This window comes from Notolepis coatsorum (genome assembly GCF_963971535.1).
Source record: "Notolepis coatsorum genome assembly, chromosome: 14".
Classification (NCBI taxonomy): Eukaryota; Metazoa; Chordata; class Actinopteri; order Aulopiformes; family Paralepididae; genus Notolepis; species Notolepis coatsorum.
In genome coordinates this window covers 15,294,001-15,315,922 of record NC_140178.1, presented here as the reverse complement: position 1 = coordinate 15,315,922, position 21,922 = coordinate 15,294,001, and the positions used below count along the sequence as shown (strand labels likewise).

The following is a 21,922-nucleotide window of genomic DNA, read 5'->3' as shown; positions in this document are numbered from 1 at the left end:
CTCTTGTAGACGATAGCTGTAGCTGTAGCTGTAGGTCCACAACGGAGAAGAAGCGAGGCAACCTCAGTCTGGTCTGAGCGCCGTCTCACCTTGGCTCCTCTCGGGGTAAATCCAACACTCACCGGTGTTGGCGATTATACGCTCCACAAATCAAAGCACCAAAGCAAATAGATATTCCATGCCGTATAGGGCTCAGCAGTCGTCGGGGTAGGTAATCCAATGTGCAGGTCCACTCGTCCTCGCCTAGAACTCCTCGGATGAAAGCACCACGTGTGGTCTGCCCAACCTGGTTAAGACTCTAGATAACGCGAGGAAGCGATGGGGGTGCTGCTCACTTTAGAACTCTAACCGTACGATGCACCATACATAATAGACTATTATTACTTAATAGAAATACGGTGCCAAACTCTGGCAATTCAGCTATTAATTCGCACGAGGTCTCACTGCTATTCTAAGGCCAAACAGGCCGTACTACACCGCACGCGGTATCGTGGGGTGAGGCTTCACGTCTTGTTACTTAGTTGGGTAGAAGGGTAAAGGACTAAGAGGAATTCTACATTTCTTGCGCCATATTTATATGCACAGTGGACAAATAGTGCCGCTCTGCTTTCGGTAGCCGTATTCCTGCGCGGAGCTGGGGCTAGTAAGGGCATGTCTCGTCGGTACCTTTGAACTTGAACGCCAGGGGCCGGTCCCCGGCGCCTGGTCCTTTTGTCCAATAAGAGAATGAACTATTATGGGCTGTAGTAGAATAAAGGGATATTCCGTGTATATGTACAAGGAATATACAAGGGATATCAAACGATATACAAATACTATTAAACATATATCCATAAATAAATATATATATTCGGTTTAATCTGATCCTTCACAACAGCCGCCCCCTAATTAGTCCCACCTAATTAGCTAAGCAGAGACAGATTAACCGCACTGTCCACTACTCAATGTCCGCTGTAAGGGTCAGTCAACTCACAAAGTCATAGGGTCATGGTCGTCATCAATAGTATCAGGGAGCCTTGGCAGTTCTATTAGCCTCGCCACGGGTCGGGTGTAAGTCCGCCCTTGGACGAGCACTTCAGCTGCTCGGACCTTTCCATCGGCACCGGTGATCACTTTGCTTACGCGGCCAGCCGGCCACATAGCTCGGGGTAGTGACTGGTCGATAATCATGACGACTGTTCCTTCTGTCAAATTGTCTCTCTCTTTTACCCACTTCTGGCGGGTCTGTAGAGACGGTAGGTAGTGGAGTAGGAAGCTGTTCCAAAACTTGTCAGCCAGTACTTGACTGTACCTCCACATTCTTCGGCCGTTCGCTTCTTCAGGCCTGTACATTGTCTGTGGTAGCGCGGGGTCCAGCCGCCCCATCAAGAGGGTGTTGGGGGTGACTGGGTCGACATCTGCTACATCACTTGAGACGTAACCGAGGGGCTTTGAGTTCAATACTCCCTCGATCTCCGTGAGGACTGTCATTAGGACTTCTTCCGCCACGGTCTGGGCCCCAAGCACGGCGTACAGGGCTGTCTTTATGGAACGTACTTCTCGTTCCCAGGTTCCACCGAAGTGAGGTGCGTTCGGGGGATTAAACTGGAAGTCAATCTGGGATGGAGCGAGGTGGGTCTTAAGTTCTGGGCCCATAGCTTGGAAGCTCTCTCTCAGCTCTCTTTCTCCGCCTTTGAAGTTTGTCCCGTGATCAGACAACAATGTAGACGGTTTTCCTTTCCGTGATGTGAATCTTCGGAAGGCCATAAGGAATGAGTCTGTGCTCATGGTTGGGAGGAGTTCGATATGTATCGCTCTGGTGGTCATGCATTTGAATACAATACCCCACCGCTTCTCGGTTCCTCTTCCTCTCTTTATATATAGCGGGCCAAAACAGTCCATACCGGTGGAGTGAAAGGGCTTGTCGCCGAGTCGGAGGCGACAGGGAGGTAGGTCAGCCATCCGGGGTATACTGGGCTGCGCGCGCCACTTACGGCAGTCTAGACAGGTTCGCTGGAAGCGCCGTACTGCTTCTCTCCCTTGCAGTATCCAATAACGACGTCTGATCTCCGCGAAGACTCTCTCTGCCCCTGCGTGGTGCACATCCTCGTCGTATTTCTTTATGATCAGCTCTGTGACCTTGTGTCGGCTGTTCAAGACTATCGGGTACTTAACGTCATCCGGTAGGTCTGGGGCTCTCCGCAGACGACCACCCACTCTGATGAGATTATGGGCGTCGCTCTCGGGGGCTAGGTGGAGCAGTCTGCTGTCTGATGGGACGGGCTTGGCTCCCTGTAGACAGGCTAGCTCATCGGGGAACGAGTCTCTCTGGGCTCGTTGTAGTAGAAGGAGTTCTGCTTCTTCGTAGTCAGCTGCTGAAATGTCAGTTGTGGGCTGAACCTCTGGGTGGTGCCACAGAAATGTCTTTAGCTGCGCACTCTCTAGGGTGAGGCAATCGTCTAGAACCGGGTCTGTGGGGACGAGTGTGTGTGTCAACCCACAGAACATAGGTTTCTTGTTCTCTGCCTCCTCTTTACTCGCCTCCCGTGGGGTGGGTGTAGGCCACTCTTCTTCTGGGAGCTTGAGGAACTCTGGCCCGTCACTGTAGAGGTTGTGACGGGTGAGGTCATCCAGGGACATTCCCCGGGTGATGACGTCAGCTGGGTTGTGTTTGGTGTCCACATACCGCCAGCTGGTTACTTCTGTTAACTCTTGAATCTCTGTGACTCTGACTCCCACGAAGACCTTGTATCTGCACGAATCAGACCGGATCCATGTGAGTACGGTCGTGGAGTCTGACCACAAGATTGTTCTTTGCACCGGGATGGTGAGTTCACGTTGGATTAACGTGGCGAGCTGCGCTCCTGCTATGGCTGCGCAGAGCTCTAGGCGCGGGATAGATTGTTGCTTGCGTGGGGCTATTCTTGAGCGAGCCAGGATGAAAGCAGTATGTATTTCTCCTCCCTCCTCTCGGGCACGCAAGTAAGCCACCGAACCGTAGGCTACTTCGGAGGCTTCGCTGAATACGTGCAGGTCGATCTTGCATGTCTCTGGCCTCACTGTGGGTGGGAAGTAGCTGCGGCGTATATTAACACCTGGGAGTGAGCGGAGTTCCGTCTCCCACTCTCTCCATGTGGATGCAAGGTGTTCGGGTATGGGATCGTCCCAGCCCTGGTCTTTGTCCCATAGCGCTCTTACAATCATCTTTGCCCTGGTGGTGTAAGGTAGAATACATCCCAACGGGTCATATTGTCTGGCGAGTGTTCTGTATACACTCCGTCTGGTGGTCGGTATTGCCGTCGACCTTCCCTGCTCCTTGATCAGGGGTTTGTGTCTATAATGGAGCGAGTCTGTTTTGAAGCGCCAGACTAGTCCTAGTGTCATTTCTTGGGCTTCTCCTGGGATGGTCGCCATCCAGGTGTCGCTGCTCGCGGCCTTGTCCTCGGGGGAGAGGCGGCGCAGTACTTGCGGGTCGCTGCTGGCCCACTGCCTGAGATCAAAGCCGCCTTTGATCAGGGAGGCGCGGAGCTTGAGTAGGAGAGCCTCGGCTTCTTCTGGCGTCGAGACGCTTTGTAAACAGTTGTCCACGTAGAAACTATTTGTCACACTTTGTTGGACCTCTTCATCTGCTGGTGGGTCCTCTGCGACGTGCTTTTGCAGTGCAAACGTAGCACAGCATGGGCTGCATGTGGTTCCGAAAGGGAGGACTTCCCATTGATAGATGGCTGGGTGCTCATCTCCGATCCTCTCTCTCCATAGAAACCGCAGCAGGGGCTTGTCCTCCTCCACTAGTCTCACCTGCAGGAACATCCCTTTGATGTCGCCGCTGATAGCCACCTTGTCCTGGCGGAAGCGTAGTAGCACGCCTAGTAGGGAGGGGCCGAGTGTTGGGCCGGCCAAGAGTTCTTTATTCAGATTTTGTGATCCGATCTGGTAGCTGCAGTTAAACACAATGCGATCCTTGCCGTTGTGGTGGACCTTGTGGTGCGGCACGTACCATGATTCGGTCGTCTGATCGGCCTCTTTAATGTCAATTTTCTTTATGTGTCCCGCTGTGATTAATTTGTTAATCTCAGCGCGGTACACAGCTTCTTGAGCGGGGTCTTTGGCTAGGCGCCGCTCTGTGTTCAATAGATACCGCTCCGTCGCCTCTTTTGTAGCGCGAAAGGTGGGCATTCCCTCTCGCCTCAGGAGTGGAGTTGCGTATCTCATCACTCCGTTGACGTTGACTCTCTTCGTCCCGTGCTCGAGGAGGGCTATAGCGTAGATATCTTCCTTAGAACGAATGTCTTTCTTTTCGTTCTTAAAGGGCATTGTCTCTAGTGTCCATAGCCTCTCGACATGCTGCAGGAGTGTGGTGTCTCCTTCTGTCACTCTGGAGTGGAGGCAGTTAGTGGCTGCTGTTCGGTTAAGAGACTTAGCGAGGGGGCCTTGTAATGTCCATCCTAGGCGGGTCTCGACTGCTGCAGGACAGCCTCTGGGTCCTGTGTGGACCCGGTCTATCGGGACTATGAGGTCTGCATGGTCGGAGCCTATCAGCAGGGTCGGGGTGGCACCGTCTATGAGCGGGATAGGTAGTTGGCGCAGGTGCACATATTTCTCCATCAGCTTGGCGATGGGGTAAGTGTACTGCGATAGTCCTATTTCTTGGCTGGTGAAAGCATTGGTAATCCTGTACCGTCTCTCGGGCTGCCCGCTTGCTGCGATAGTGAAGGAGACATTCTCGCCCTTTATCGTCTTTAGATCTCGTCTTATTGTCCGAATAGTCATCTGGTTCTCGCTCCCCCGTAGCCCCAGCTGGGCCGCAGCGGACGCGAGGAGAAGGGTCTTCTCTGACCCGTCATCAAGGACGGCGTAAGTGTCCATGATCTTATCTTGGTAACTCAGTGTTACACGGACCACCTTTAAGAGCACCTGGGCGCTGCTGCTGCTAGCGGGGTCAATGTACATAACACTTGCCTTTGTGCTGCTGGATGGTACAGGCTTTCTTTTGTTACTGTCGTGTAGGACATCCAGATGGGCTCCGTCACACCGACTACACCTCTTCTTTAGGCGGCACTCGGCTGCCATGTGACTGCGCGCACATCGGTAACAGCGCCTGTTGGACTTTATCCAGTGACTTACTTCTTCAGCGGTCATCTTCTTGAACTGGTCACATTGTGACAACCAGTGTTCCTTCTCGCAGTACGGGCACACCATCTTCCACTTCTCTTTCATCGAGGGGGTACTGTGGTTCTTGCTGCTCGGTACTGATTCTGATTGGTGCATGACAGTCACCGATCTTCGGCCATCGTTTACTCTCCTAGGTCCCTCTCTGGAGCTTGGTGTGCTCTGCACGAACGTATCCAGCCGTAGGCTGCTGACTTCTCTCGCCAGGAAGTCAGCTAAATCTAGGAGGGATGGCTCGGGACCGTTAGGATCACGGTGGTCTCTTTGCCGCCTGAAGCGCTCCTGTCGGGCGGGCGGCAGCTTCTCTAAAATCCTCTTGACGTTCGAGTTTGCGTATAGTTCGTGCATACCCTTTTCTCGTTGCGCCCCCAGCATCCCTACCAGGGATTGTACTTTTATAGACAGGTCGTCTAGTGAGCGATTGTCTGTTGCTGGGGGTAGGCGGTCAATATGCCTTATCTCCTGTATTACGTAATCCCATATACGTCCATATCTCTGGTCCAGCGCTGCTAGAGCCGCGGTGTATGGGGTCGTAGAAGTGGCATAGGCCAGCGCTATGTTGTGCGCTCGGGGCACTTTCAGGTGCTTCAATAATATTGCATACTTGTGGCGTTCATCAGCGACATCCACCATCATTGTCTCTAAGCACATCCGGAGCTCCGTGTACTGTGCTCGATTCTCATGGGTGAAGTCTGGAAACGTCGGTGTGCCAATGTATGACGCCATGGATGGCTGGCACATCGGTGAGCGTTGGAAGAGAGGCCTCCTGGGCGAGTCTCTTCTTACGCCTCTCGGTGGGCTGGTACTGGCGGGGTACCATGGCCCGCTGGTCCAGGTGCTATTCCTCGGGACTGGTCGTGCGTCATGCTCACCCGTGAATCGAGTCGGGGGTCTGTAGCGCAGAGCCGCGGGGGTATAGCCTGGGCTGTACTGGACCTCCTGGTCCTGTGGAGTAATGTGCTGCTGTCGGGCTTGACTCTCCTCTTCTCCCTCTTCTTCTTCTGCCAGGTCATCTAGATCCTGTAGTCGTTTATTTAGCCTCTCCGCGGTGTCCGCCGTTCCTTCCTTGTAGCTGGGTCTCACTTGGACCGGTCGGGGAAGGAGTTCGGAGGGGGGTGTAGACTCTCTCTGGTGGTCGAGTTCAAGGTCGCCTGCTCGGTCAGGGGAGGGTGCCCTTGACACGTGTCTTGACGAGGCCCTGGAACCCCTTGTGGAGGGAGGGGGTGTTGCCCTGGTGATCAGCTGCTCCATTAGCTGCGCTTGTAGTCTGTCGCGCTCGGCTTGTAGTCTGTCGCGCTCGCCCTGTAGTCTGTCGCGCTCGGCGTCGCGCTTGGTGAGATCTGCTTCTCTTTGGGCACCGGCAGCGGCACGCTGGGTGTCGGCCCGGTCTCTTGCCATATTCTCTTCTGTCTGAAGGCGTCTCAGCTCCAGACGTATGTGCTCTTCTTCGCTCCGTTGCTGCGCTTGGAGTTGTTCGCGCTCGCTAAGCGTCTGTGCTTGGAGTCGATCGCGTTCACCCTGAAGTCGATCGCGTTCACCCTGAAGTCGATCGCGTTCGGTAGAGGCTGTCAGGCTGGCGAAGAACGCCTGTGACAGCATCCTCTCCGCTTCGCTGGGGGAAGACGCTTGTAGAGGTGAGCCGCTCCTGGCTGTACTCGTTGGGGATGCGTTCCCCTTGGAGGAGTCCTGGAGCTCTATCTCCTCTGCGCTCTCCTCATCTTGTTCCGTGCAGAGTTCCACCTCTGGAGGGTTGTCTTCCTCCCGGAGCTCTGGGGGGACTACTTCTTCGGTCTTGGCGGGGGGTAAAGTCGTGTCAGTTCCCTCCTGGTCCCCACCGTGAGCTTGGTCAGTTACATTAGAACCCACTAGGGCCTCTGTGGTCGGGGTATCCTGGTTGATAGGGTCGGACATAATTTTACTTTCTACTTTTACCGCGTTTACTGTTTGTAGAAGGCTAGGTAGTTTACTGACAGCATAATCCTCTAAGTACTGAGGTGGCTGTCGTCTACGTTGCGGGCGTTCTACTTTAGGAGGACCGTTTCGTGGAGTGTTCATCATAGGCCATTTCAATATTAATACCACTATATTAATATTACACTGATTACCATCCGGCTCGAAGGACCAATTGTAACTGAGGGGTACAATTCCCTGACTGTATTGATAAGTATGGTATCATTAAACCACTACCGCTTTATGTACTTTAACTACTGGCCATACAGTACACGATATCTAAGTATGATGAACACTTTCCCACATATGAAATCAGGTCCACACAAAGGTAATAGTCAAATATTTAATATATAGCAAAAGGTACATATAATAGTTACTTATTACATTTATGATTTGAATGCACTTGTAAAGCAAATGAGTATTCGTAGGCAAATCAACACTGAATGTCCAATCTCTGGTTACACAGGAAGCAAGTATACAACCTGGCTCTTAGGGAATTATAACTATGGTCACTTAATGATTATAGCTGGATAATATACTGAAGGGGTCCCGCCGGTTGTAAGCCAGTAGGGGGGGTAGGAGAGCCGTCAGCTGTATCCCGTCTGGTCAACGATTTCTAGGGAGAATTCAGGTACAGAACACAGTGCCCGTAGAATCTTGATCCGCAGATAAATACACTTGGGCTCTCTTGTAGACGATAGCTGTAGCTGTAGCTGTAGGTCCACAACGGAGAAGAAGCGAGGCGACCTCAGTCTGGTCTGAGCGCCGTCTCACCTTGGCTCCTCTCGGGGTAAATCCAACACTCACCGGTGTTGGCGATTATCCGCTCCACAAATCAAAGCACCAAAGCAAATAGATATTCCATGCCGTATAGGGCTCAGCAGTCGTCGGGGTAGGTAATCCAATGTGCAGGTCCACTCGTCCTCGCCTAGAACTCCTCGGATGAAAGCACCACGTGTGGTCTGCCCAACCTGGTTAAGACTCTAGATAACGCGAGGAAGCGATGGGGGTGCTGCTCACTTTAGAACTCTAACCGTACGATGCACCATACATAATAGACTATTATTACTTAATAGAAATACGGTGCCAAACTCTGGCAATTCAGCTATTAATTCGCACGAGGTCTCACTGCTATTCTAAGGCCAAACAGGCAGTACTACACCGCACGCGGTATCGTGGGGTGAGGCTTCACGTCTTGTTACTTAGTTGGGTAGAAGGGTAAAGGACTAAGAGGAATTCTACATTTCTTGCGCCATATTTATATGCACGGTGGACAAATAGTGCCGCTCTGCTTTCGGTAGCCGTATTCCTGCGCGGAGCTGGGGCTAGTAAGGGCATGTCTCGTCGGTACCTTTGAACTTGAACGCCAGGGGCCGGTCCCCGGCGCCTGGTCCTTTTGTCCAATAAGAGAATGAACTATTATGGGCTGTAGTAGAATAAAGGGATATTCCGTGTATATGTACAAGGAATATACAAGGGATATCAAACGATATACAAATACTATTAAACATATATCCATAAATAAATATATATATTCGGTTTAATCTGATCCTTCACAACACCTAGGCTGTTTTTCGTTTCGTTTTTCAGGTTTTATTTACCGCCAAAAAACGCATTTCTGTGTAAAAGGGACAGCAAACGTATTCAAACGTATTCAAAAAACGACCACAAAAACACTAGTCTAACCATGGCCTTAGGTCGGGGAGCCTGCACAGCGAGGGAAGGATCTAAGAGAGGTAGTGTGACCTTCCACACGTTACACTCTCAGTGAGAGTCCGCGCTGCCAGGTGAAAAGAAGTGGTGGGCTGGGTACACATGTATCGGAGGAAGCATGTGATAGTCTCCGCCCTCCCAGACCGATAGTAGGGGGTAGAGTGCGCAACGACCAGGAAGGGGATTGGGAATTGGCATAACGACTAACATTGGGAGGGGAGAAAAACGGAAAAAGAAGGAGGAAAAAGATTTTAAAAATATATATATATATATTTGCACTCTGGTTGGATTCCAAACTGTGCTGTATGATGAGAATACATTTGAATCTAATCTAATCCGTATCTAAGAATCTGTCATACATAGGTTATTATAATTTTTCTTTCATATCTGAAGTCAGTGGTACATTTCCGATGAGACAGAATGGTTAATTTGGTTAAAAGATATATTTCCCCCCACTTAGACCAGCCTCTATGCATCCGCCACAGAGGCCTTAGTTACCATGGCAACCACACAATTCCCAGCCTTTTAGCAGAGATTGCTATTCATTTGTAACATATTCTAAAACCACATTTTACTTCAAAATGCAACAGATTATAATATTACTCAACATGAAATCACATCACATTTAATAATGTTCTCTGAATATCCTCGCGGCAAGTAGGAAATTCACGGTTGCCGCAAACTTTATTGTTATGGATTTCGCCGTTCGAAACGACCACAGTGGTTGTTATGTTTGACAATACATTTTACAATGAATTTGAATCTAATCTAATCGAATGATACTCAAACTATCACATATTGTGTTGAAGTTTGTTATTTAGAAACAAGGTGAAAAATACAACAAAGATGGATGTTGTATTTCTATTATATTCATTATTCTGAATAATAATAATAATAATAATAATAATAATAATAATAATAATAATAATAATAATAATAATAATAATAATAATAATAATAATAATAATAATAATAATAATAATAATAATAATAATAATAATAATAATAATATAATAAAATAATAATATAATAAAATAATAATAATAATAATAATAATAATAATAATAATAATAATAATAATAATAATAATAATAATAATAATACACTTTATTTGTATAGCACCTTTCATACAAGAATTGCAGCCCAAAGTCCTTCACATCAGTAATGTAGATATAAAATAGACATAGGAATGACATATTATATATTTATAAAATAAAATGACTGGTTACAGCTCCCAAATTCTAAATGATAAAAGAGCATCAGTCTAAACCTCAGTGTCCTGAATAAACAGCCCTGATTGAATGATTACCTGTGTTAGGGCCAGTGCACGTGAGCGGCGCGGCGCGTGAGCGGCGCGGGGAGCGGAGCGGGCGGTTTTGACGTGAGCGAGGAGTGGGTTTTAAAATGGGTCGGCGCGACGTCCGGAGCGAGAGTTCTCCTCCGCTCCAATCCACTCAAAGTGGTTTAACACTGATGTAATATATACATGTAGTACAATGCCAAAGCAACAGATGGCGATGTACAAACATGAAGGCCATTTTCAACCAATGAGAAGGGTGAACCTGTGATATCCTGTTCAGGCTTTGTCACTCACATCCTGTTAGAAAAAGTTTTGACGCCATTGTTGTTGTCGTTAGCTTACATGCTAACGTTAATGGCAGCGACCATAGCATTGTGGTTAGGCTAGCTATCTTCGCTTAATAGAGCTAGTGAATGGATAAACAACGTTATTTAACATTGCAGAATGGGTACAATTACAATGCGGCTCAATACAAACAATTGTTAAGGGGCCCAGGGGGTGTAGACTGTTGTAGTTTGAGCTAATTTACACCATGCTCCAAAACAAATAAAAAATCTGCCGAGCGATGGGGAGCGGGGAGCGCTCGATTCAAGGTGAGCAGTGAGCGAGCGGAGAGCGACTTGGGGGCGGGGTCAACATGAGCGATTAGCGGAGCGGACCAAGCTTTAAAGAGCGAAGAGCGGATTTCTCGCCCGCACCGATCCGCTCACGTGGCCTGGTTAGGGCAGCAGTGGTGGAGCCCAATAGCAGAAGACAGGAGGAGAGAGAATGGAGCGTTTTAGGTTGGTTTTAATGTAGGCCCCAAGCAGACAGGTACACAAGTACAGGAATGTGCAAATTGACACTTGTGCTGCATAGGAGCGTCCAGGTGGGTGGTGTCTCAGGAGCGGTGGTCCTGGGCACAGGGAGAACAAGTATTAGGACAAGGTATGCAACAAGGACAGAGTAGCAAGGCTAGTCTGCGTCGGCGTACCTAGGTTGTTAGGTTAACACTGCGACGAGGGAGAGCAGGATCCGTGGGCTGATGTAGGGGTTTGATGATGAGGGAATCCCTCACAGCCGCGCTGATTGATCTCCCTCTGGCAGCGTGGGAATGCTGGGGTCGGATGCTGCCCATATAAGGGTGTGGAAGGATGAGGGGTGAGGAAGGCTCTCGCCGTGATGGTGTGGAAGGAGGAGGGGTGAAGAAGGCTCTCGCCGTGATTATGACAACCTGTGAGTCAGTAATTGTTCCCCATATCAATCCTCCCCCACACAACAACAGATTATTTTCTAAAAATAAATCTCTGTCAAAGGTATTTATCACTACCTTCTATGATTCAGATTCAGATTATTTTATTATCACAGCTTTTTTAAATTGACGTACATTCAGAAATGAGATGCTTGTTTTCCACAGCTCCTCAACCATAGTAGATTTGTAAACATAGTACACAATATATCTACGGTATACAAACTATAACTATAAACTATAACTATAAATATATACTATAACTATAACCCAAATAAGCTATAAATAAACTATAAACTAAAACTATAAACTATAAACTAAACTATAAACTAAACATATGGCCAATATTGATACAAATTTTGTAGGTCTGCAAACCTACTACAAACCTTAATTGAAACACCTTTTCTGTTGTGTATTACTGAGTTTTACACTCGATCTACAGGACATTACCAATACCCAATCCTCCGTTCTGAATGCAGCATCCTCGGTTTCCAATTGGAACCCATTCATCATGACCAGGCTTAACCCTTTCACTACCACACTACAAATGGATGAACACTTTCACTACCACACTACAGACGGTGAATTGAAAATGGGGGACCCTGATGTAAACAAGACGAAAGTCTTTCTCTGGTCTGCATCCCCTTAACAATTGTATGTATTGAGCTGTACTGTACCCATTCTGCAATCTGTTAATAAACTTTTCAATCAATCAATCAAACCCTTTCACTATCAGACTACAAAGGGTTAACGCTTTCACTACCACTCTACAAAGGGTTAACACTTTCACTACCCCACTATAGACGGTTAACCCTTTCACTACCACACTACAAAGGATTAACACTTTCACTACAGATGGTTAACCTTTCACTACCACACTACAGAAGGTTAACATTTCCCTACCACACTACAGAAGGTTAACTTTTCATTACCACACTACAGAAGGTTAACATTTCACTACCACACTACAGAAGGTTAACTTTTCACTACCACACTACAGAAGGTTAACATTTCACTACCACACTACAGAAGGTTAACATTTCACTACCACACTACAGAAGGTTAACATTTCACTACCACACTACAGAAGGTTAACTTTTCACTACCACACTACAGAAGGTTAACATTTCACTACCACACTACAGAAGGTTAACTTTTCACTACCACACTACAGAAGGTTAACTTTTCAAAAGTCTCTTTTGAAAGGAAACATTCTGAACATTCTTCCACAATGGGATCAGAATCACTCTGAGTGCTAATTTATTAGAGTTACAGAGGTTTGAACAAACTGAACCGGATGTGGTCAAACCGACGCTTGTTGGTTGTTTGGCCTTGTAACCCGAGATTGGAAGCACGTAATAGGTAGACTATGGTGTCATGGGGGTTTTTGTTCTTGATCTATTGTGATGTTTCTTCTTGACTTGTACAGCCCATGGGGTCAATTCCATGTGATCTCGGGCTATACAAATACATTTGATTTGATTTGATTTGAGTCAATGGAACGGTGGCCATTTTAGCTTTCCAACAATGTGTAGGATGATCGGCAAAAATACAGCGCTAGGACGACAGACGAGGGCAAAGTGCTGCGAAGTGCGTGCGCGTGTCTGACGGCCCGGGGGGGGGGGCACAGAACGTTAACAGGTTAAACTCATTGGTCCAGGGTGGCCGCAAGCGCTTCCATCACCACCGCGGTCCTCTCCAGGCTGTTAGCGACCCTCTCCAGGCTGTTAGCGACCCTCTCCAGGCTGTTAGCGACCCTCTCCAGGCTGTTAGCGACCCTCTCCTGGCTGTTAGCGGCCCTCTCCTGGCTGTTAGCGACCCTCTCCAGGCTGTTAGCGACCCTCTCCAGGCTGTTAGCGACCCTCTCCTGGCTGTTAGCGACCCTCTCCTGGCTGTTAGCGGCCCTCTCCTGGCTGTCCAGCATCGCCTGGACCATGTTGCCATGGGCACGCATGGAAGTGCCTGTTGGAATGTTTCTTCACTGGCTCTTACAATGTATACAATAAGCAATGTAAAAAGAAAAATAAAAAAAATACAAATAAAACCAACAATAGGCGGCTGGGTGGCGCAGCGGACATTGCGCTCGTCACCAACGCATGAGACACCGGGTTCGACTCCGGCTGTCGGCGTTGCCTCCGGCTTGGGCCAGTCGGCATACTAACTCAATTGGCAGAGTTAGCGGGTGGAAGTCAATGGGTGGTAATCTGGACGTTGTGGACAGCGACTCCTACAGGTCAGTTGGGGGACGCCTGCACAGCGGAGACAGGAAATGGCGGGGGTAGTGTGAGCCTCCCACACGTTACACCTCGCCAATGAGAGTCCGCGCTGGCAGGTGAAATGATGCTGCCTCCTCGTGTACCGGAGGGGACACGTGATGCAAGGCTTCTATCCTCCCTACAACCGGCCAGTGGGGGGCATATGCGAGCAACATTCAAGACAGGGGAGGGGAGAATTGGCACAGCGGGTAATTGGGATGGGAGAAAATTTTTTAAAGAGGAGAAAAAGTGGATCAAAAAAATATATAAAACCAACAATAAATAATATGGAGAACAAGATGGTATATGGAATATTAATAGTCTAGGCCACTGTATCTACATCCACGCGATTGGGTTCAGTTCTTATTTATAAAAAAAATTCCAGACATGGTTTGTTGAGTCGTGTCTATATTATGTAAAACGTGATTGTTAATGATACAAAATATACGTATTTTATTATCATTATAATTGTTTAATTACTCAGATGTCTGTAGGATGACTTCTCCCACAGACAGCTGTTGAAAACACGAGGCACACCCGTCCGTCTGATTTTTACGTCCGATTTACGACTGCCTTTTCGAGTTCGTAAATCCTACATAAATCCTACAACGAATTTACAATACAAAGCCGTTCGAGAACGCCGAATAAGTATGTAAATCGAGTAGGGCGGCTACGTGGCGTAGTGGGCAAGGCGCTCGCCACGAAATGCTGGAGACGCTCGGCTCGTCAGTTCGAGCCCAGCGCTCCACATTTGCTTTCAGTTTAGCTGGTCGTCCGTACTAATACACATTGGCCTTATTAGGGGGTGGGAAACTGATGGGTGGGGATCGGCGTTGTGGACAGCGACTCCTACAGGTCGGTTGGTGCGCCTGCGCAGTAGAATCAGGAAGTGTCGGGGGCAGCGTGAGCCTCCCACGCGTTACTCCTCGACACTGAGAGATCGAGCTGCGCAGGTGAAAAGATGCGACTGCTGTTACCTCAAGTACCGGAGGGGACTTGTGCTATGTATGACTTAGTCCACATTGCAGCCGGCTTGTGGGAGGCAAGAAACAGCGTTCGTGACAGGGGATGGTTGAATTGGATGATACGAAATTGGGATGGGAGAAAATATAGAAAAATGGGAGAAAAAGTGGATCAAAAAAAAGTATGTAAATCGAGTTACGAAGGAATTCCTTGGTAACTTTCACGTATGTCCGTTCGAGAATGAGGACCATTCTCGCTTCTATATGTTGACAATGAACGGGGTTTTCTCCCGTGACTAATGCTGATGACTCGGGACCCTTTCCTTCCCAGGCTCTTTGGTTGAACATAGCAACTTTCTGACAATAACAATATTATCAAAATGTATCTCAAACCCCGTCCTCTTTTGTACTGTGAGGGAATTGAACCCCGATCAATGAGTGTAGACAATCAGGTGAACTCAGTTGATAAGGTTTATTAGCTGACATGGAACCCAGGAGAGTTGGCTTGGAGAGCCCCGGCGAAACCCCTGGCCGAGAAGGGGTCCCTAAACGGGCTCCTCAGATGGGGGGGGGGTCTGAGTTAGGGGATGGAGAGGGTAGGCTTGGCCCAGGTCGGGGTTGGAGGGTGGTTCTATGAGGGGGGAAGTGATTGTATTTAGGAGAAGGAAGAGGGGGCACGGTGGTGTAGTGGTTAACACTGTCGCCTCACAGCAAGAAGGTCCAGGGTTCGATTCCCGCTTGGGGACCAGGTTTCCCCGATGCTCGCAAGGGTCCCCCCCCCCCCCCGATAAGAGAAACCCAATGGAAAAACATGCACAACAGATCGCTGACACTGTCACGTCCCTGACGAAGATGGGCAGGAGCACTTGGATTGGTCCCTGGGGCGCGGCCCTCGCCGACGCCCTGTCTGCTCCCGGCAGCCCTTGGGGGGAAGGACGACGGGATGGGTTAAGAGCAGAGCTCAATCGCATTGCCCTGAGAGACAATTGCATGTGTGTGTGTGTGCCGCCCATTGCATGTCGTTGTGTCCTTGCATGCCGAATAAAGACATCTCTCTAAAGAGGTCCTGCATTATTATTATTATTATTATTATTATTATTATTATTATTATTATTATTATATTATTATTATTATTATTATTATTATTATTATTATTATTATTATTATTATTATTATTATTATTAGGGGGGGAATGTGGGTTCTAGTTAGGAGAAGGAGAGAGGGGGGTGGTGTCAGGTGAGGTGGATGAGGTAAGGAAGGGGAATGAATGAATGAATGAAAACTTTATTTAACAGATTGCAGAATGGGTACAATACAGTACGGCTCAATACATACAATTGTTAAGGGGATGCAGACCTGAGAAAGACGTTTGTCTTGTTTCCATCAGGGTCCCCCATTTTCAATTCATATAGACATTTATGACATACACACCATACATGACATTTATGGCATAGGGACATATAGGTATTTAGTACTGATACATTTGTGACATAGGCGGTATTCAAATATACAGTACTGTTACCCCTAGATCCTGACAGAGTATATACATATGATGGGGAGGGGACTGTACATTAGGAGGGGGTGGGTGGGTGGGAGGGAAATATACATACGGCGGGGAGGGAATATATACATGCGGTGGGGAGGAGACTGTCTATTAGGAGGTGGTGGGGGTTTTGGGCATTTACGGTGGCCAGTTTCGAATTGCAGCCTCCCGTAGGTGCTCTTTAAGAGCGGTTTTGAATGTGGGCAGGGATTCACATTCCTTTACAGCTTTGGGTAGGGCGTTCCACATTGTTGTGGCATAATTGCGAAACGTGTTTAGTCCCTTGTTTGAGCCGAATCTGGGTTTCACATGATTTGTTGAGCTTCCTCTGGTGTAGTGGTTGTGGTATTCACTGACCTTTGGGAAGTATTTTGACATGTACATGGGCACCCCGGTCGTATAGTGTATCTTGTAGACCAGGCCCATTGCAAGTTGCTGTACTCTGTCGTCTACTCTAAGCCATCCTAGGTTGGCAAAGTGGGCAGGGGTGAGGTGGGTTCTGGGGTTCAGGTCAAGCAGTAGTCTGACCAGTTTGTTTTGTGATGTTTGTAATTTTGTTTTAAGCGCCTTTGAGGTGCTTTGGTACCATGAGGTGCACGCATAGTCATAGTACCCTTGAATGAGTGCTCCTGCCAGAGTCTTCAGGGTATTCTTGTTTACCAGAGAGGAGATCCGGTACAAGAATCTAGTTCGTTGGTTGACTTTTTTTATTACATTGGATGCCATTTTGTCACAGGAAAGATTTGCCTCTAGGATGGAACCCAGGTAGGTAATTTCGTCTTTCCTTGTGACAATATTGTCACCCACTGTAACTGAGAATCCGTCGGTCTTGCTGAGTTTGTTATTTGAACCGAAGAGAATGGACTCTGTTTTGCCCATGTGTAATGATAGTTTGTTATCAGCGAGCCATATGCAGATTTTGCCTAGTTCCGTGCTGAGGGTTTTTTCAACCTGCAATTTGTTCTTGTCAGAGACCAGCAGGGCTGAGTCGTCCGCAAACAGGAACAAATTGCAGTCACAGGCTGACGACATGTCATTTGCATAAATTAGGAAGAGTAGCGGTCCTAGTATGCTTCCTTGTGGAACACCACAGCTCACTGTGAGGGGGGGGGATAGAGTACCGTTTACCTCTACCATCTGTTCTCTCCCCTCTAGGTAGGATTGCATCCAGCTCACTGATAGGCTATCAAAACCAATTGGGTGGGGTGAATGGGGACATTGGGGGAGGGTAGACAGAAACACTAGGGACAATGTTCTATGGGGGTGTGTGGGGGAGTCACACGTGGGAGGGGGGGTTTAAGGTGAAAGGTGAATGGATGGGGGATGGTTAGCTACAGTTATCTCTTCATAAAACGTTTTTATGTTTTTCAAATGTTTGTAAAAGTGAGTTACAATTATGAGGTCACATGAGCACAACATCATTATGTTATCAACATCAATTTAGTTGGATGTTAAATTAGGCGTGCATGAACAAATGTGTGGGCATATGGTTGTGTACAGTGTGTACAGAATACAAAGTATTCTTAGCTATTTCACATAGTTTGATTATTGGATGTTGGATTATTGTATATTGGAGCTTGTCTTGTAGCTTGTATCTGGAGTGTGTGTGTGTGTGTGTGTGTGTGTGTGTACTAGTAGTCCACGTTTCTAGTCCTTTGTTATGTTTACTTGTTATGTTTTTATAATTTATGTTATGATGTAAGTATTATGTGTGTGTGTGTGTGTGTGTGTGTGTACTAGTCCTTTGTCATGTTTACTTGTAAATAATGTTATATGTTATGATGTAAGTATTATGTCTGTGTGTGTGTGTGTGTGTGTGTGTGTACTAGTAATTTGTCATGTTTACTTTGTCATGTATGTTATGATGTCATTATTATGTTGCACGGTCACAATGTATGTTTTGTGGACCCCAGGAAGAATAGCTACTGCAATGCTGTAGCTAATTGGGGATCCTAATAAACTAAACTAATCTTGATCCTCCAATCACAACTGTTGCTTCCCTTGGACAGGGGGGGGTGTTACGATGGGGTAGGTGTGTTGGACCCAATTGCAGAGTTGAACAGAGGAGGTGGAATGCGATAGTTGTTCTTTCACAATTAAACAGTTTCTTTATTAGTCTCCAAAAACGAGGAAGCAGTTCTAACTCGAACTGAGAAATGTTTGCAGGGCAAACATCCACACGATAAATACTTTAATGAATAAATGAATACTAAATGGGCAAAGCACGACACCACCCTTGGTATCACAATTATGCTCCCGACGTGAGCGATAACAAAATGCTTTCAGGTAGAGTACTCACGTCTGTGATCAGAGAAGAACTGACAACGAATAGCATACCAGAGGCACATTATGAAGGAGAGTAAACTACACACAGCAGGCCGTTAATTAGAGCAATCAGGACAATTTAGAAAAGAGGAAATGGTGAAATACTCCAGGGTGACGCCAGGGGCTTTTGCTCCCAAGTGAGAGCAAAAGCCCAACCGTTACGGGGCACTCTGAAGGCACTTCCTATCTATTCCAGTTCTGTTCCATCCTCTCTCCTGTCCTCTTCCGTGACTCCATAACTCATGTTTTGATCTCCTCTTGTCAGCCCCATCTCGCTTAAAATATGTAAATAAAATACATATCAACCACATACATATTTACATAATGTACCATTATGTTATAGCTATAAGTAATATATGTACATTTCATACAGACGAACCCTAACCCTAACCTTAACCTTAACTCTAACCTTAACCCTAACCTTAACCTTAACCGTAACCACAGTGTTACCTTAAACTAATTATAATCTGAACTCTAACTCTAGCAGGGTGGGTGGTGGTCCATTGTTGAGTGCACTCACCCCCCACTACAAGCAGAGTTAGTTTGACTCCTGATCATGTTTTTTTTTTTGGAACTTCACCGATACGAAACATAAATATATATATATAGATATATATATATATAACATAACATACATTATGTACCTTTTTCCAGTGGTCGACAAAGTACTTTATTTAAGTTTTCTGATGAGACTGTGTTGCCTCTGTCTATCTATCTCCTGCGCTCCTGCCGTATTTCTTCTTTCTCTTACACCCCCCCCCCCCCTCTCTGTCTCTCCCTCTATTAACCTGTGCATCTCTCCATCCCTCTCTTAGGGTGCAGGTAGAGTTCTTTGTGAATGAGAACACTTTCAAGGAGCGCCTCAAGCTGTTCTTCATCAAAAACCAAAGATCCAGTGAGTTGTCTGTGTTTGGGACGAGGGTTTTAGCCCGTCTGTGATTTTGGCCGGGTCTGCTTTTATCCCTGTTCCGTGTTTTTCGTCTGGTGTTTTGAGTGGTGCCGTTCAGTGTCGTTGTGTTGGTTTCGTTACCATGTGACGTGCTCCCCCCCCCCCTCCCCCGTTCTCAACGTTCCTTAGACTTGGGGCATTTGTCTCGTCCGTCCCGTGTGACTCCTCCGTCTCCACGGCGACGGGAGAGTGCCCTCGCGTGATGTGTGTTCCACTGACCCTATGTATGTTCTCTTTTCCGTGTCGCAGGTTTGCGGGTGCGAATGTTTAACTTCTCGCTGAAAGTGCTGAGCTGTCTACTTTACATCGTCCGAGTGCTACTGGACAACCCGCAGGACAAGAGACACGACTGGTGAGAGAGAGAGGGAGAGAGAGAGGGAGAGAGGGAGAGAGAGAGGGAGAGAGACGGGTAGATAACAGGGTGACTAATGAGGTGGACCGAAGTCGAGAACTGTGGAGGCCTGATAACAGGCCGCCTGCGTCAAGTCGCTAAACGGGATGAAGTGCGCTAAGGAGCGGCTGGGTAGCGCAGTGGAGAATGCACTCGCCTACCACCGGCAGAGACTCTGGGATCGAATCCAGCTGTCAGCGGTACCTCCGGCTTGGTCAGTCGTCCCTAGTACTAACACAATTGGCTGTGTTAGCGGGTGGGAAGCCGGCGGGGTATGTGTGTGTCCTGGTCGACGTTGTAAACTGCGGTTCCTACTGGTCGGTCGGGGCGCCTGTTCAGCAGGGAGGGGATCGGGGGGGAGATAGCGCGAACCTCCGCACGCGTTACGTTCCCCCGGTGAGACTCCTCGCTGTCGGGTGAAAAGAAGCGGCTGGCTGACTCCACATGTATCGGAGGAGGCATGTGGTAGTTCTACACCCTCCCCAGGCCGACAGTGGGGCAATGCGCGCAACGACCAGGAAGGGAATTGGCATAACGACTAAATTGGGATGGGAGCAAAATACAGAAAGAGTGAGAACAAAACAAAATAATTAAATGGGATGAAGTGGGTGTAGAGCAGGGGTTCTCAAACTTTTTTATACCACGACCCCATTTTATTTAGGAATTTCTTTGGCGACCCCACACTCAATGTATCGCGTAATTTCAATGTGGAATTAAGGAATATCAAAATAAAAGCACACGTTGTTGAACTTGATCGTGCATATTTATTAGGACATTTTATTACAGCACTACTACATTTATAAAATCAGGCATATTTTGCCAAAATATGTAGTGTTTTTTTTACTTGCCAATGCGCGACCCCACTGTCACCTACCCACAACCCCAATTTGGGTCGCGACCCGTAGTTTGAGAACCACTGGCCTAGAGTATCTCTGAAAGGACCGTACGAGCAGCTCGGCTCAGAAGTGGAAACCGAGTGGAAGAAGTCGCTAAATTCACGTTTCTAGGTGTAAAAAGCTCAAGGGGGACGGGATCAGCCTGGAAAGGGGGGGTGTCTGTAAAGAGATACTTGTGATTCTTCTTCCGGTAGCTTGGATGGAGTGAACTGCACCAAACAGAATTCGTCGATCCGACCCTGGAGCTTTGACTGGTAAGCTGGAGGAAAAAAAGAAGTGTTTCTTTAATTGGGACTGATGACTGCGACTCGGAGCTAAGGGGTCACCCCGGGGGAGGAGTGCCCCTGGGCCCTGGACCTTATGTAAAGGCGGTCGATGCAACCTGACTTACTGTGCCTCTCCGATCGCTCATATCGGATATTACGGTGCCACGTGAATTTTTCACCCTGCCTGCGTATGGATTACTTGCCAACCTAATGCGTACACATAGTGCCCCCTGACGCCTCATCAACAGAGATGAAGCATGTTCTGCACAGTGGTAGAGAGAGAGAGAGAGAGAGAGAGAGAGAGAGAAGAGAGAGAGAGAGAGAGAGAGAGAGAGAGAGAGAGAGCGAGAGAGAGAGAGAGAGAGAGAGAGAGAGGAGAGAGAGAGAGAGAGAGAGAGAGGGAGATGGAGGAGAGAGAGAGGGGAGAGAGAGAGAGAGAGGTAGAGAGAGAGAGAGAGAGCAGAGAGAGAGCAGAGAGGAGGAGAGAGGAGGAAAGAGAGAGCAGAGAGAGAGAGGAGAGAGAAAGAGAGAGAGCAGAGAGGAGGAGAGAGGCTAGAGAGAGAGCAGAGAGAGAGGCGGAGAGAGAGCGGAGGAGGAGAGAGAGCAGAGAGAGGGAGAGAAAGGAGGAATGATGTCGCATTGGGGGGGGCGGGTCCTAGGGCTTATTGATCTAATTGGCGGCTGGTGGCACCGGCTAAGCTCTGGCTCCAAATTAATAGTGAGTGTGACAGAGTGAGCATAGCGTCAGGATTGGCTGCCTCTCACTCCGCGGGCAGCAGGCTCAGAGGAGCGAATCAGAGCACAGAGAGGCAAGCAGCCATAGGAAGCCCCATAGTTATTCTGGGGGGGGGCTTTCTCTCACAACACTGTAAATTTCCATTTGACTGTGTGAATATTGCTTTTTCTCGTAAATACGAGCACGGTGGCAGCAGTAGCACATATACTCTAGAGTAGACATTTAATGAAAGTTGTAAACATTTAACGTTTTGTTTCTTG

General features: G+C 47.8%; 1 protein-coding gene across 1 annotated transcript in view; it reads right to left on the bottom strand.

Moving 5' to 3' along the window:
- Positions 1-21,922, bottom strand: part of kcnt2b (potassium sodium-activated channel subfamily T member 2b) — a gene marked incomplete at both ends in the record, with an annotated part of 193,009 nt that overhangs the window by 73,232 nt on the left and 97,855 nt on the right.